Below are 12114 nucleotides of genomic sequence, written 5' to 3'. Positions count from 1 at the left end.
CGGTGTGTGTACGGACCTTTATTTGAATACAGAATTTGCATAATCCTGCATCAAATTGGAATTATTTGCATCTCTTTGACCATCCCTATTTAACATGCCATTGGAGATTAAAATCCCCACACAGCACCACAGGCATCCGCAGCATTAAAATCACAGTTGAATCTGAAATGAACCTAATTGTGATGTGAGTAGAGTTATATCTCATGGAACTACATCAGACCCAAGGCATCTTCTTTCCACACTTGTTTTGAATTGAATATTTATTATTGATATTTATCTTGATGTAGCCTGTGCAGTGAGTAGGAGACCTGTACGAACGCATATCTCTGGGATTACATACACTAACTTGTCTGTCTTCAGTGAGCACAGCACTCGCTGCCTATGCGTTTGGGGAAGCCATAGATTTCACTGATGACCTATTGTACCCCAAAGGAAGTCTAATAAGTAATGTACTCCCTGCATTTCCCGTGTAGTCTTCATGTAGAAGTTGAGGTTAGGGCCAGTGTGTTAATGGACAGAAGTGCAATCCGACATGAAGTCATGCATTCTAGTTATTTGAATACAGCACCATAACGATAGTTATAAAGGTTTGGAACTTGAGTTGTAATTCTGAAGATCTAGAGAGATTTGTGTGATTACCATACTTTTTTTTTTTTTTGGTGAGTGTAGACATTGTACAGTAATACTAAAATGTACAAGTGCATAGAATAAGAGTGCTGGTGCATTGCCATGAATGGGGATTTCACACTAACGGTTTTAAGGTCGTTTGTGTGATGTGTGGAAATTTAATTTTCTATTAACCATATATAGTAGGCTTTAGAATTCAGTTTCATCGCCTGTTACCTGTACACATTACACACATTGCATACACTCGGTGCTGTGGGAATAGGGAATAATCACAGCACTAGTAAAATAATGCTACAATGTAAAGGGACCTTTATAACGTTTAGCATTGAGCACTTTAGTTTATCAGAAGGTGTCACCTTAAGGTACATACACACGTCTGATTTTTCCAAATGACTGGTTGTTTGGACGTCATATCGGGCGTGTGTGCAAACGGTCGTTCAGCTGATGTTGACAGATCCGCTTAACCAGCCTTATTAGACAAACGACCATTTGTATACATGCCTGATTTGGCGTCCGAACGACTGGTCATTGGTAAAGGTCCATACACACGTCTGATTTTTTTTTTTTTTTTTTTTTCTTCTTCTTCTGTCTCGCACAGTTTACTTTGTTTTTGTTAGAGAGAAAAAAATCTGAACTATAAATCTACAGTCGCACTGATGTGCTGCATTGGATAATATAATAGCATAGCAAACACAATACAATTGTATTGTAATGGTACGTTCACCACTATGCGTTGGCAGTGCCATGGAATTTGTTGGAATATAAATAAGAGGGGTTCTGACTCTACACAAATTATTGAAATGTTTGGTAGATGCAAGTACGATTAAAAACCCTTTAAAGAGTACCTGAACTGAAAATAAAGACAAAATAACCATACACAGGTCATACTTACCTCCTGTGTAGTCTACTCCTCAATCTTTCTCCTCTCCTGCGTCTCATTTGTCCACTGTGATCAATGGAATTCTCCGTCCTCCATTTTAATAATGGCCATTACCCAATAACAGCTTCCTGGTCAGCACACTGTTATACTGGAATATCAGCCAGTTGAGCTATAGGGAAGCATGGACATTACCTTGCACATTCAGTTGTAACTGACAAATTGGTATATTTCAGTTCTGACAAAATATTGTCAGAACTGAAAGGGATCACTGTAAGAAGAAAATGGTGAGCTTCTGAGCGGAATGGACGGCGGGGTTAGAATGTAATATTCCATTTGCAGCTACGTCATGTGTTTATTTTAAATAATTTTACTCGCTTCAGGTTCCCTTTAAAACAGCAAATTTGGAGGAACAATATTCCTTAGTCACCAAACCTAATATCAATAATAAAACCTAAATTATCTATTCATGCATAAATAAAACATACATCAATTTATTACACAAAATCTAAATCTGAAGAGGTCAAAAGGTGCTGGAAATATGTAGAATGATAAATGAGGTGACTTACCAATTTGAATACCTCAGGAATTCTGACGAAGCTGCAGTGTTCCATGATACGTGTGTGTAGCATTGTGCAAGCGTATATTCCCGGGGTATTCTAATTGGTAAGCCACCTCATTTATTCTACACATTTCCATCAGCCTATCAACCTTAATATTTCACTCAATCCCTTATTTTTTTGCTGTTGTGTGAGGTTCTAGTGCAGGTATGTCAAACTAAATGGCCAAAGTCCTCATACATTTTTGTCACAGTTCAAATTGACGGGACTGAACCACATAATGTGTAGTTCATCAAGTAGAACACCTTTCTCCTTTTCTCAATCCATCCTAAACATTAGCATTGATATTGCCCTTGAGGACTGGAATTTGTGCTCTAGTGGCTCTATGGATTGATTGGCACACTACGATTTATCACTACATTTAAACTGCCCTTTATCTACAGCTCCCTTTCGCTGCTTACCATATTTCTACACCTCCTATCTCGCACCTTTTTGCTGATAACTGCAGTATTATTGATATAATGCACAGTTGATTATTATACATTATCACTACAGCACAGTTTGACCCTTATAACATATTGTTTTGTGTATTGGCTGGTGTATATATTTATGGATGAACAGATAGTTACATAGATGGATTGTATTTCATTATTGATATCAAGTTTGGTGATTAAAGATTATTATTGCTGCCACCTACGGTAATCATGCATTTTTGCACTGGCATAACCTATTAAGTGTTTTTAATTGTACTTATCCTATGTACTAAGAATTTCAATAAAGTTAATTTAAACCTGCACTGAAAAAAAGACAAACATTAGATACTTACTTTAGCAGAGGAAAGTCTCTGGCTATTTTAAAGGCTTCCCAATACATCCAGGTACCCACTGTTCCTGCGCAGGATCCCTCTGAACCTATCTGACCAGTGTGGTGGTACTGAAACTGCGCAGTAAGTGGAAGCTGCTCATCCATAAGCGGCTCTGTGCTACTGCACAGTCACAGTACGGCTGCATTCGAACAACAGAAGGGTCCCAGACAGTGTCAGTGGGGTCTAGGTCACCTGGGAAGCCTTAAAGTGAACCAGACGAAGCACCCTCCTGTATTTTTCCATATATATCAGTGGTAACATTAGAGAAAACTGCTACCCTGCTCGGTTTCATTTTTCACTGCTCAGCCTGCTTCTAATCAGCCCTGATAAAATCCCTGACTAAGCATTGTCTGGCTTTGTTCAGGAATCATTCAAGCTGAGTCTGTCTTCTCTGTCTTTTCAAGCCCAAGCCTGCCCCTTCTGGCTCTTATATAATGACTCTGTTAAAATGATTCCTGAGCAAAGCCAGACTGAATGCTCAGTTGGGGATTTTATCAGGGCTGATTAGAAGCAGGCTGAGCAGTGAAAAATGAAACAGAGAGAGGGGTGGGTTTTTTTCTCTAATGTTCCCACTGATCTATATGGTAAAATACATGAGTGCTTCGTCTCTGGTTCACTTTAAGAGCGTGGTGGTGGTTTTTTTCCCCTTCAGTTCAAGTTTACTTTAAATTTATGCAGGTAGTTGGAGCCCTCTTCTTTTCTTTTTGTTTATATTGCTATATGGGGACATCATGCTTTGTTATTAGAGGAATCTGTTTAAACAAAGTGAGGCATGCTGTGTGGTAATGGACAATATAATCTCATCGAAATGTGGTGCAATTATATTTCAATGGCGTTCTCACACTGTGTGACACATTCCATCAGAATAACTCACTGCATGCAGTGGTTTACCAGTCTATGTGTGTGAATCTGGGTGCAGTGCAAGCGCAAGTCTATGGACTGTATATTGCGCTGTATGTGTCACTCTGCATTTAAAATGTGCGATCCTATTTTTCTGTAACCACAAAGCAATGAATATCGTGTGAAAGTAGCCTTAGGGTGAGGTAAAGCCTCCAGACCATGGATTGGTCTTGCTAACGTTAGGATAATTGACCACAAGTCTAGTGCAGGTCAGTGGCTCAATGGTGAATCCGTTTGTAGTGCTGCTAATTAGAGATGAGTAAAAAAATCAGCCTTCTACGAAGATTTCGATTCAACTACTTTATGTTAATGATCAGGGAATAGCAGAGTTTGAGCTGCAGATTAGTTTAATCAGCAGCTGCTTATGTTTATCAGCTGAGGATGATGAATTGCAGTTACACACCACGCAATTTCCTGTCAGCTAGACAGCTCAAATCGATTGGTTCTGTTCTCCAATTGTTTTTCTGATCGATTTTTCCAATCGCTTCTATACAAAATTGATTAGAAAAATGATCGGAAATCAGAACAGACCTTTTGGAAATAATTCTGATAGGAAATTGCATGGTGTGTACCAGGCATTGGGCACATTGTGATTCTCTTTAGCTCCTTCACATTTTGTTTAGAAGGTGATTTTATTATCTCTACTACTAACACTAACCCACATCTGAAGTACCTGAAGTTCTACCTGAAGCTCCAAATCACTTCGTCACTTTGTGTTTCTGTGTCGATTCACCTCCGTTGCAAACTGGAAAGCACAGTACTTCAGATACGTTTCACTACTCATTGTTTGTGCAGTCCTGATTTCCCTGATGTTTTGTGGGTTGGTATTGAAAAATGTAGCTCAACTTTAATTAAAAGCTTTAGAAATATCTGCTTAGGCAATATATTGTGGTCCTGTACATGGCATACTGCTAGTCTGTTAAACAGAAACTATATTCAATAAAGTGCATATTTTTTCAGGGAAAGGTGACTATTTTGTAAACTTTAATCAATTGCTGTTTTGACCATACTGAAGAAAAGTGCTGATCAGTGATATGTAAATTGTTAATTTTATGTATCTTGCAAATTAACCAGTCCGAATCATCACTTAGGCCCAGTGCACACCAAAAACCTCTAGCACAGGGGTCTCACACTCGTGGCCTGCGGGACAATATTTTGTGGCCCTCACCGGCAAAAGCTTCCTTATAGTTCGCTTCAGTGCTCCCAAGTAATCTGCCGCATCCCCGACGCTAAACGAGGGCTGCAGAGCCCCCAAATCGCCCAGGGGCAATCCGCCGGCATTTCCTGGAAGGGGCAGAGCTTTCAGCTTCAGCTCTGTTCCTCCTGACGTCAATCGCCGCCTCTCCCCGCCCCTCTCTGTGAAGGAGGGGTGGGCAGAGGCGGCGATGCACCGCGATTGTGAAATTCCTTATGCGGTCCAGCCTCATCCTGACTTTGCCTCCTGCGGCCCCCAGGTAAATTGAGTTTGAGATCCCTACTCTAGCAGATCAGAGCGATTTTATGCATGTTTAGAGAGGTTTTCTAAACCTGCCTAGCGTTTTGTGTAGCAGATTTCATGTATTGTTACAGTAAAGCTGTTCCTGAGCATCTACTGTAACAAACGCCTGGAAAACTGCTCTGATCTAGCATTTTCAGAGCAGTTTGAGCTTTTCCTATTTTCCTATACCTTACATTGAGGCAGAAATGCATCTGCAAACCGCAAAAATGCTGCAGGAGCCACGTTTGCGGTTTGCTAAAAACCTCAAACCGCTGGTGTGCACCAGCCCATTGAGATACATTACCCAAGTAATTTTGAAAACGCTACCAAAACGCTTGGTGTGCACCAGGCCTTACTGTATTTTTGTAATATTTGCCTTACTGTGTCAACTTTGAATTGCCCAGGTCTACTGAAGAAGTTGGATACAAGGCATTACGGTGGTGTAGTGGTTAGCGCTCTTGCCTTGCAGCGTTGGGTCTTTGGTTCGAATCCCAGCCAGGGCATCATCTGCAAGGAGTTTGTATATTCCCCCCCATGTCCGCATGGGTTTCCTCCCACAACCCAAAAACATACAGCTAAGTTAATTGGCTCCCCCTAAATTAGCCCTAGACTACAATACATTCACTACACAATACAGACTTAGACATATGACTATGGTAGGGATTAGATTGTGAGCTCCTTTGAGGGACAGTTAGGGACAAGACCATATATACACTGTACAGCGCTACGTAAGATGCCGGTGTTATATAAATACTAAATAATAATAAAGCCACATTGCATATTACTTTTTGTGGTATAGCAACTGTTTGTTACCAATCGTACCCCAGTTCTATTCCTCATATGTTGTTGTGCCCACCACTCTGCTCAATTCAACACAAAAGTAAACAAATTGGTTGGTGGTTCTGTATGGTGGTGATGCTAACAGGAAGAGTGATTATCTGCCATATACAGTTGTAATCATAGGTTTTCATACCCTGGCAGAATTTTAGAAATATTGGCCTCGATTCATCATTCTCTTTGAGATAACTTTTTCCAGTTTGTTAAATTACCGAATTCGAAGTTTAGCGATTTCTAGTTGTATTCATCAAGGTTTTTCCTCATTCGGTGTGAATTCGATAACAATTCGGTAACCATTCGGTAACGTGTCGATATTTCCATTTTACAGTGGTACTTTAACACAAGGCCATAAGATTCCCATGGAATTGTGGGTAAAAGGCAGTCCTTTGAGCACTACGTAGCAACATTCTGAATAGGGCTTTACACCTGGACCAGGATTCTGAAAGTGGTTGGGACAATCCCACAATTTGATAGGAGCCTTTTCTAAAAAATTATAGTGCAGCTAGCAAATTAGTTAACCCTGACACTGCCTGTGTTCTCTTACAAGATGATTCAAGAGAAATGCAGATGACCTGTTATAGCAAATAAATCTATTCTCTTACAAATTTATATGGTTGCAGACCTTGGCCTCGATTCATCATTGTCTTTGAGATAACTTTTTCCAGTTTGTTAAATTACCGAATTCGAAGTTTAGCGATTTCTAGTTGTATTCATCAAGGTTTTTCCTCATTCGGTGTGAATTCGATAACAATTCGGTAACCATTCGGTAACGTGTCGATATTTCCATTTTACAGCGGTAATTTAACACAAGGCCATAAGATTCCCATGGAATTGTGGGTAAAAGGCAGTCCTTTGAGCACTACGTAGCAACATTCTGAATAGGGCTTAACACCTGGACCAGGATTCTGGAAGTGGTTGGGACAATCCCACAATTTGATAGGAGCCTTTTCTAAAAAATTATAGTGCAGCTAGCAAAATTAGTTAACCCTGGCACTGCCTGTGTTCTCTTACAAGATGATTCAAGAGAAATGCAGATGTTGTGTTATAGCAAATAAATCTATTCTCTTACAAATTTATATGGTTGCAGACCTTATTCTTGCCCTTCTGCGCCTTTGAATCACTCTCAGCTGATACATAACCACTTCAAATGGCTCCATCTTCTCTGTCAGCAATGATCTGACAGGAATAACGACAGAGCAGTGAAGGAGATAACTAATCCTAAATGTAACGCTAAACCACGCCCACTTTCTTTTTCATGAATTGCACTTTATTCCGTTTTAGCGAATCGTTACCGAATCGTTACCGAATGCTCGCTAACAGCTGTAGATAACTTTGATGAATCCTGAAATGAAGTTAACAAATTCGGTATTTTACCAAACTGTTGTTAACAAATTTGCTAAGTGTTGATGAATCGAGGCCATTGTTTTTTGTTTTGTTTGTTTAACTATGATTAACCATGGCTTCAATTCATCAAAGGGTGTTTGATAACAAAATCCCAGTCCTTAAAATACCGCATTCGGTATTTTACACTTCACTGTGCTAATTCATCAATATTTTCACATGTGTGGTAGAGGTTTGTTAAGTTACCGAACTACTAGGCTTCAATTCATCAAAGGCTGTTGGATAACAGCAGAGTGGTGCAGAGCAGCTTGGAATATCCCTGTGTTGTTACAAGCTGATTACAATAGAAGGCATCCAGACATCCCTTTACATGTAAAACCTGTGTTATATTTACTGTTATTTATACTGCCTCTGCTGCTCTGAATCTGTCCATCAGTCTTTCTTAAAGAGGAACTGTAACGGCAAAAGTCCCCTGGGGGGTACTCACCTCGGGTGGGGGAAGCCTCAGGATCCTGATGAGGCTTCCCGCGCCGTCCTCTGTCCCACGGGGGTCTCGCTGCAGCCCTCCGTACAGCCATGACGTAATATTTACCTTCCCGGCTCCTGCGCAGGCGCTCTGACGGCTGTCGGCTCCGAAGTAGGCGGGAATACCCGATCGCCGTTGAGTCCACTCTATTGCGCAGGCGCAAGTCTCCGGCGCTTGCGCAGTAGAGCGGACCCGACGGAGATCGGGTATTTCCGTCTATTTCCGAGCCTAAAGCAGCCACAGCGCCCCCGCTGGAGCCAGCAAAGGTAAATATTGTAATTACAGTTGGGCCTGTCGCCGGCTGTTCAGAGGGCTGCAGCGAGACCCCCGTGGGACGCAGGACGGCGTGGGAAGCCTCATTAGGATCCGGAGGCTTCTCCCACCCGAGGTGAGTACCCCCAGGGGATCTTTTCTAAGTTACAGAGTCTCTTTAACATTTTACTTATTTGCCACAACGTAGATGAACTTCCTGGAGACATTACAAATGCCATGCTTGGTGATTTCACCACCAGCATCTTTGCATTTTCAAACAGGGACTCAAAGGGTTACACCACCGAAGGGTATCTGGGGATATCTTTTGTCCCGTTTTCTCTGTTCACTGCCTGGGGGGGTCTAAAAGCTTGTGTGGAGAAGCCTGCATGACCTATCAGCAGCACTTGCAGGAGAACAGGGGCTGTTTCTATTGGCTGCCTGCTCCTGTTAATCATGAAAACATTCACACAGAAGGCTTTCCAAGCCTGTTAGGACAGGGGAGAGCTGGAGATAATCACGGAATGTGTTAGCGAATGTGGTAACCTTGATGAATTAACATTTACTGACACTTGCTGACGTGTTGAGCACATGTTGGTAATTTATCTCATTGCTCTGTCATTTCAGCTTCTCATTCGGTAACTGCTTTGATGAATTAACATTTTCTAAAGTGCTCCGTTAAGTCAGCTGTTTTCAGCATTACCGAATGCGGTAATGCTTGATGAATTGAAGCCCATGTCTAAAATGTTCTCTTTCATGAATAGTGGTTGGGCAAAGCCATTTGTTATTATACAATTATGGTTTTGTGGTTTGTTTTTTTAACATCAGAATGACAAGAGGAACCACACAAATGGTCTTGATCAACTGTTTACTGTTGAAGTTTTACCCTAATAATACAGACACAAATGGACACAATCCCGTATACACCCTAGATTAAAGTTGGTTGGAGCGTCTGGTAATGACCACCTCCGGTGATATTCTGGCACCGGTACAGCAGCTCCCGACAAGTGATCTGCATTGCAAATCAATTTGGCTGAGCAACAGCTGATAGCTTTGTTTATCTTGTCACATCTGTTCTGCTCTGTTGGCAGTGATGTTGCCAGATGTGACATCTATTTAGCATGTGTATGGGCCTGATGCAAGCATTTACAGCACACTGGAGACTTTTTGCTAATAATGAGCAGCTTTTCCATCCACAACTTTTGCAAAAGTCCCTCATCCACAACTTTCCCAAAAAACTCCAAGTCATCGTTTGATTCTAAGGGCCTGTTTCCACTACACGCAGATTGAATGCAGAAAAATTCTCCAATGAATGCCTATGGGCCTGTTTCCACTAAACATGATTTTCCCATATGCATTTATTGGAGTTAGTTTTTCTGCAAGCAATCTGTGTTTAGTGGAAACAGGCACCTGATAATGGGAGATCGGCAAGGGAACCCACACATCTCATGAGGCTGGGGGATGCTCCTGGTAAGTATAAATACACCATTATTAACCACATTAAGTTTCCTTTTAAAGATTGTGTTATTTTGAGATGTCTCATAGTTAAATTTGAATCCCATTAAAGATTTGATGTTTCCTCTGATTATTCCTGTTTCCCTTGAAGAACAGTATACATTTTACAAAATCTGCCAGGGAATGTAATCGTATGAACACTATAGTTAGCATCAGAAACAGAAGTTACCCAGAACTGGGCAACTACAGTCCTGCACACCTCAGGAGTGCATCACTGAGGCCCAGTGCACTTTGGGCGGATCCACCGGCCGCATCCGCTTGAAAATCCGCGTGGCTAATGTATCTCTATGGGCTGGTGCACACCGGCGGTTTGAGGTTTTTATCAAGCCGCAAACGTGCCTCTTGCTGCACGTTTGTGGTTTGCTTAAAACCTCAATCTGCCAGTGTGCACCAGCCCATAGAGATACATTAGCCACGTGGATGCGGCCGGCGGATTACATACAAAATCCGCTCGGTGTGCACCCGGCAAATATCGGCTCTCTGCTCCCAAAACCACTAGCGTTTTGACTATCTGCTAGCGGTTTTGGTGTGCACTGGGCATAATTCTGTGATGACATTGCTTCTAAAAAGAGCAGAAGAAAAATTGCTCAGCACCAGACCAGTTCTGCGTCTGATGCCACCTTTCAGCTGAAGGGGGTGATTCACAAAAGCGTGATAACTGCTATCACACGATCTGCCGCGCTTGGCAAGCATTACTCCGTGTGATAAGCGTGATCATGCATGTGATTGCGCGCAAACGTTCTTTTATCATGCAGAGTAATGCTTTGAACGTGCAAAGCAGATTGTGTGATAACTGCTGTGATAGTAGTTTCACGCTCTTGTGAATTAACCCCGAAGTCCAAACAGCCACTGTGGAGAAGCCACTGCACAGAACTGCTGACCACTAATGAGGTTTTTGTTAATAAAGGAAATGTGCGGGATGTAGAGCAGCACTGGCCTACAATCCCTCTTCAACTTTGCAAGGTAAGTAAAATACAGCAACTCACAGCACTGGTGTTGTTGATTGAATGATGCTGAATGAGAGAGTGCTGTGCTGTAGACTAAAGAGGGTTGTTAGAATATGCTGCAACATGTGAATGTCAAACACCTAGGATCAGCTAATTTTAACTCAGCACTACACCAATGGGTTGGGCGCCCTCATAGGCTGTAATGAGAATTACAGCTATAGCAGCTCTCAGTGACTTACCGTATTTGGGCTGGATTGCTGGAGCTCAAATTAGAAAAAATTAAGTAATTTCGGTTGCCAGCATTGCCGCTGCATGAATTACATGCCCCCTTCAAGTTGCAACAACTCTCTGGGGAATAGTATTTATCATGAGCCCAAGTTTCAGTGGGAGCAGGGTGAGCTGTCTTTCATCTTCACCCTGTGCACAAATTTGCCCATGGCCATTTTAATTGTATGCCTTTACCCATTGCACACTACATGCATTGCTGTAAACTGCTCAACAACATGTATAACGTAAACAAACGTTGCCTCTGACAACAGTGAACTGAGACTGGTTGTCTATTTGTGTGCTGTTTGTAATATAACTGGTGTCACAAGCACTGGCTGCAAGAAACGTCTTAAACCACACAAAACATTTATATTGTGCTTTTCTCCTGGCAGTGCTTAGGCCCCGTTCACACTGCATGCGTTTCCAGCCGCGTTTTGGGAACGCGTGCAGGAGGCTGACATCAGACAGTGCATAGAGTGCACTGTCTGATATTCACACTGCATGAGTTCCGGACAGTGCGGTCTGGGAACGCATGCTGCACGCATTTTTTACAGAAACGCGCAGCTGACCCATTTACTTCAGTGAATGGGATCAGCCACGCAACGCATATAAACCAGGATGGCTTGCGTTCGTATGCGTGGTGTTAACACGCGCTCTTCTGCGCGTGAAGGTTTGCGTGCGTAAAGGATTATGTTCGTGTGTAAACGAAGGTTTGTGCGTTCACGTGCAAATGCGCACAAACCTTTGTTTACACGTGAATTGTAAATAAGGTTTACATGCGCGGCAGATCGCGTGATAACTGCATAGCACGGCCGTGATATCAGTTATCACACTTTTGTGAATCAAGCCCCTAGTGCGGTGTGGTGGGTTCCAATGCAGTAACGCACAACATGCTGTGTGTTAAGTGGCAGTGAGGTATACTGCCAATATATCAAAGGAGTGGCTTCAGAACAACTCTGTGAATGTCCTTAAATGGCCCAGCCAGAGCCCAGACTTGAAACCGACTGAACATCTCTGGATAGATCTTAGAATGGCTGTGCAGCAACGCTTCCCATCCAACCTTATGGAGCTGCAAAGAGAAATGGAAGAAACTGGCCAAGGATAAGTGTGCCAAGCTTGTGGCATC

Source organism: Hyperolius riggenbachi, chromosome 2 (genome assembly GCF_040937935.1).
Source record: "Hyperolius riggenbachi isolate aHypRig1 chromosome 2, aHypRig1.pri, whole genome shotgun sequence".
Taxonomy (NCBI): domain Eukaryota; kingdom Metazoa; phylum Chordata; class Amphibia; order Anura; family Hyperoliidae; genus Hyperolius; species Hyperolius riggenbachi.
This window is presented reverse-complemented; position numbering follows the sequence as displayed.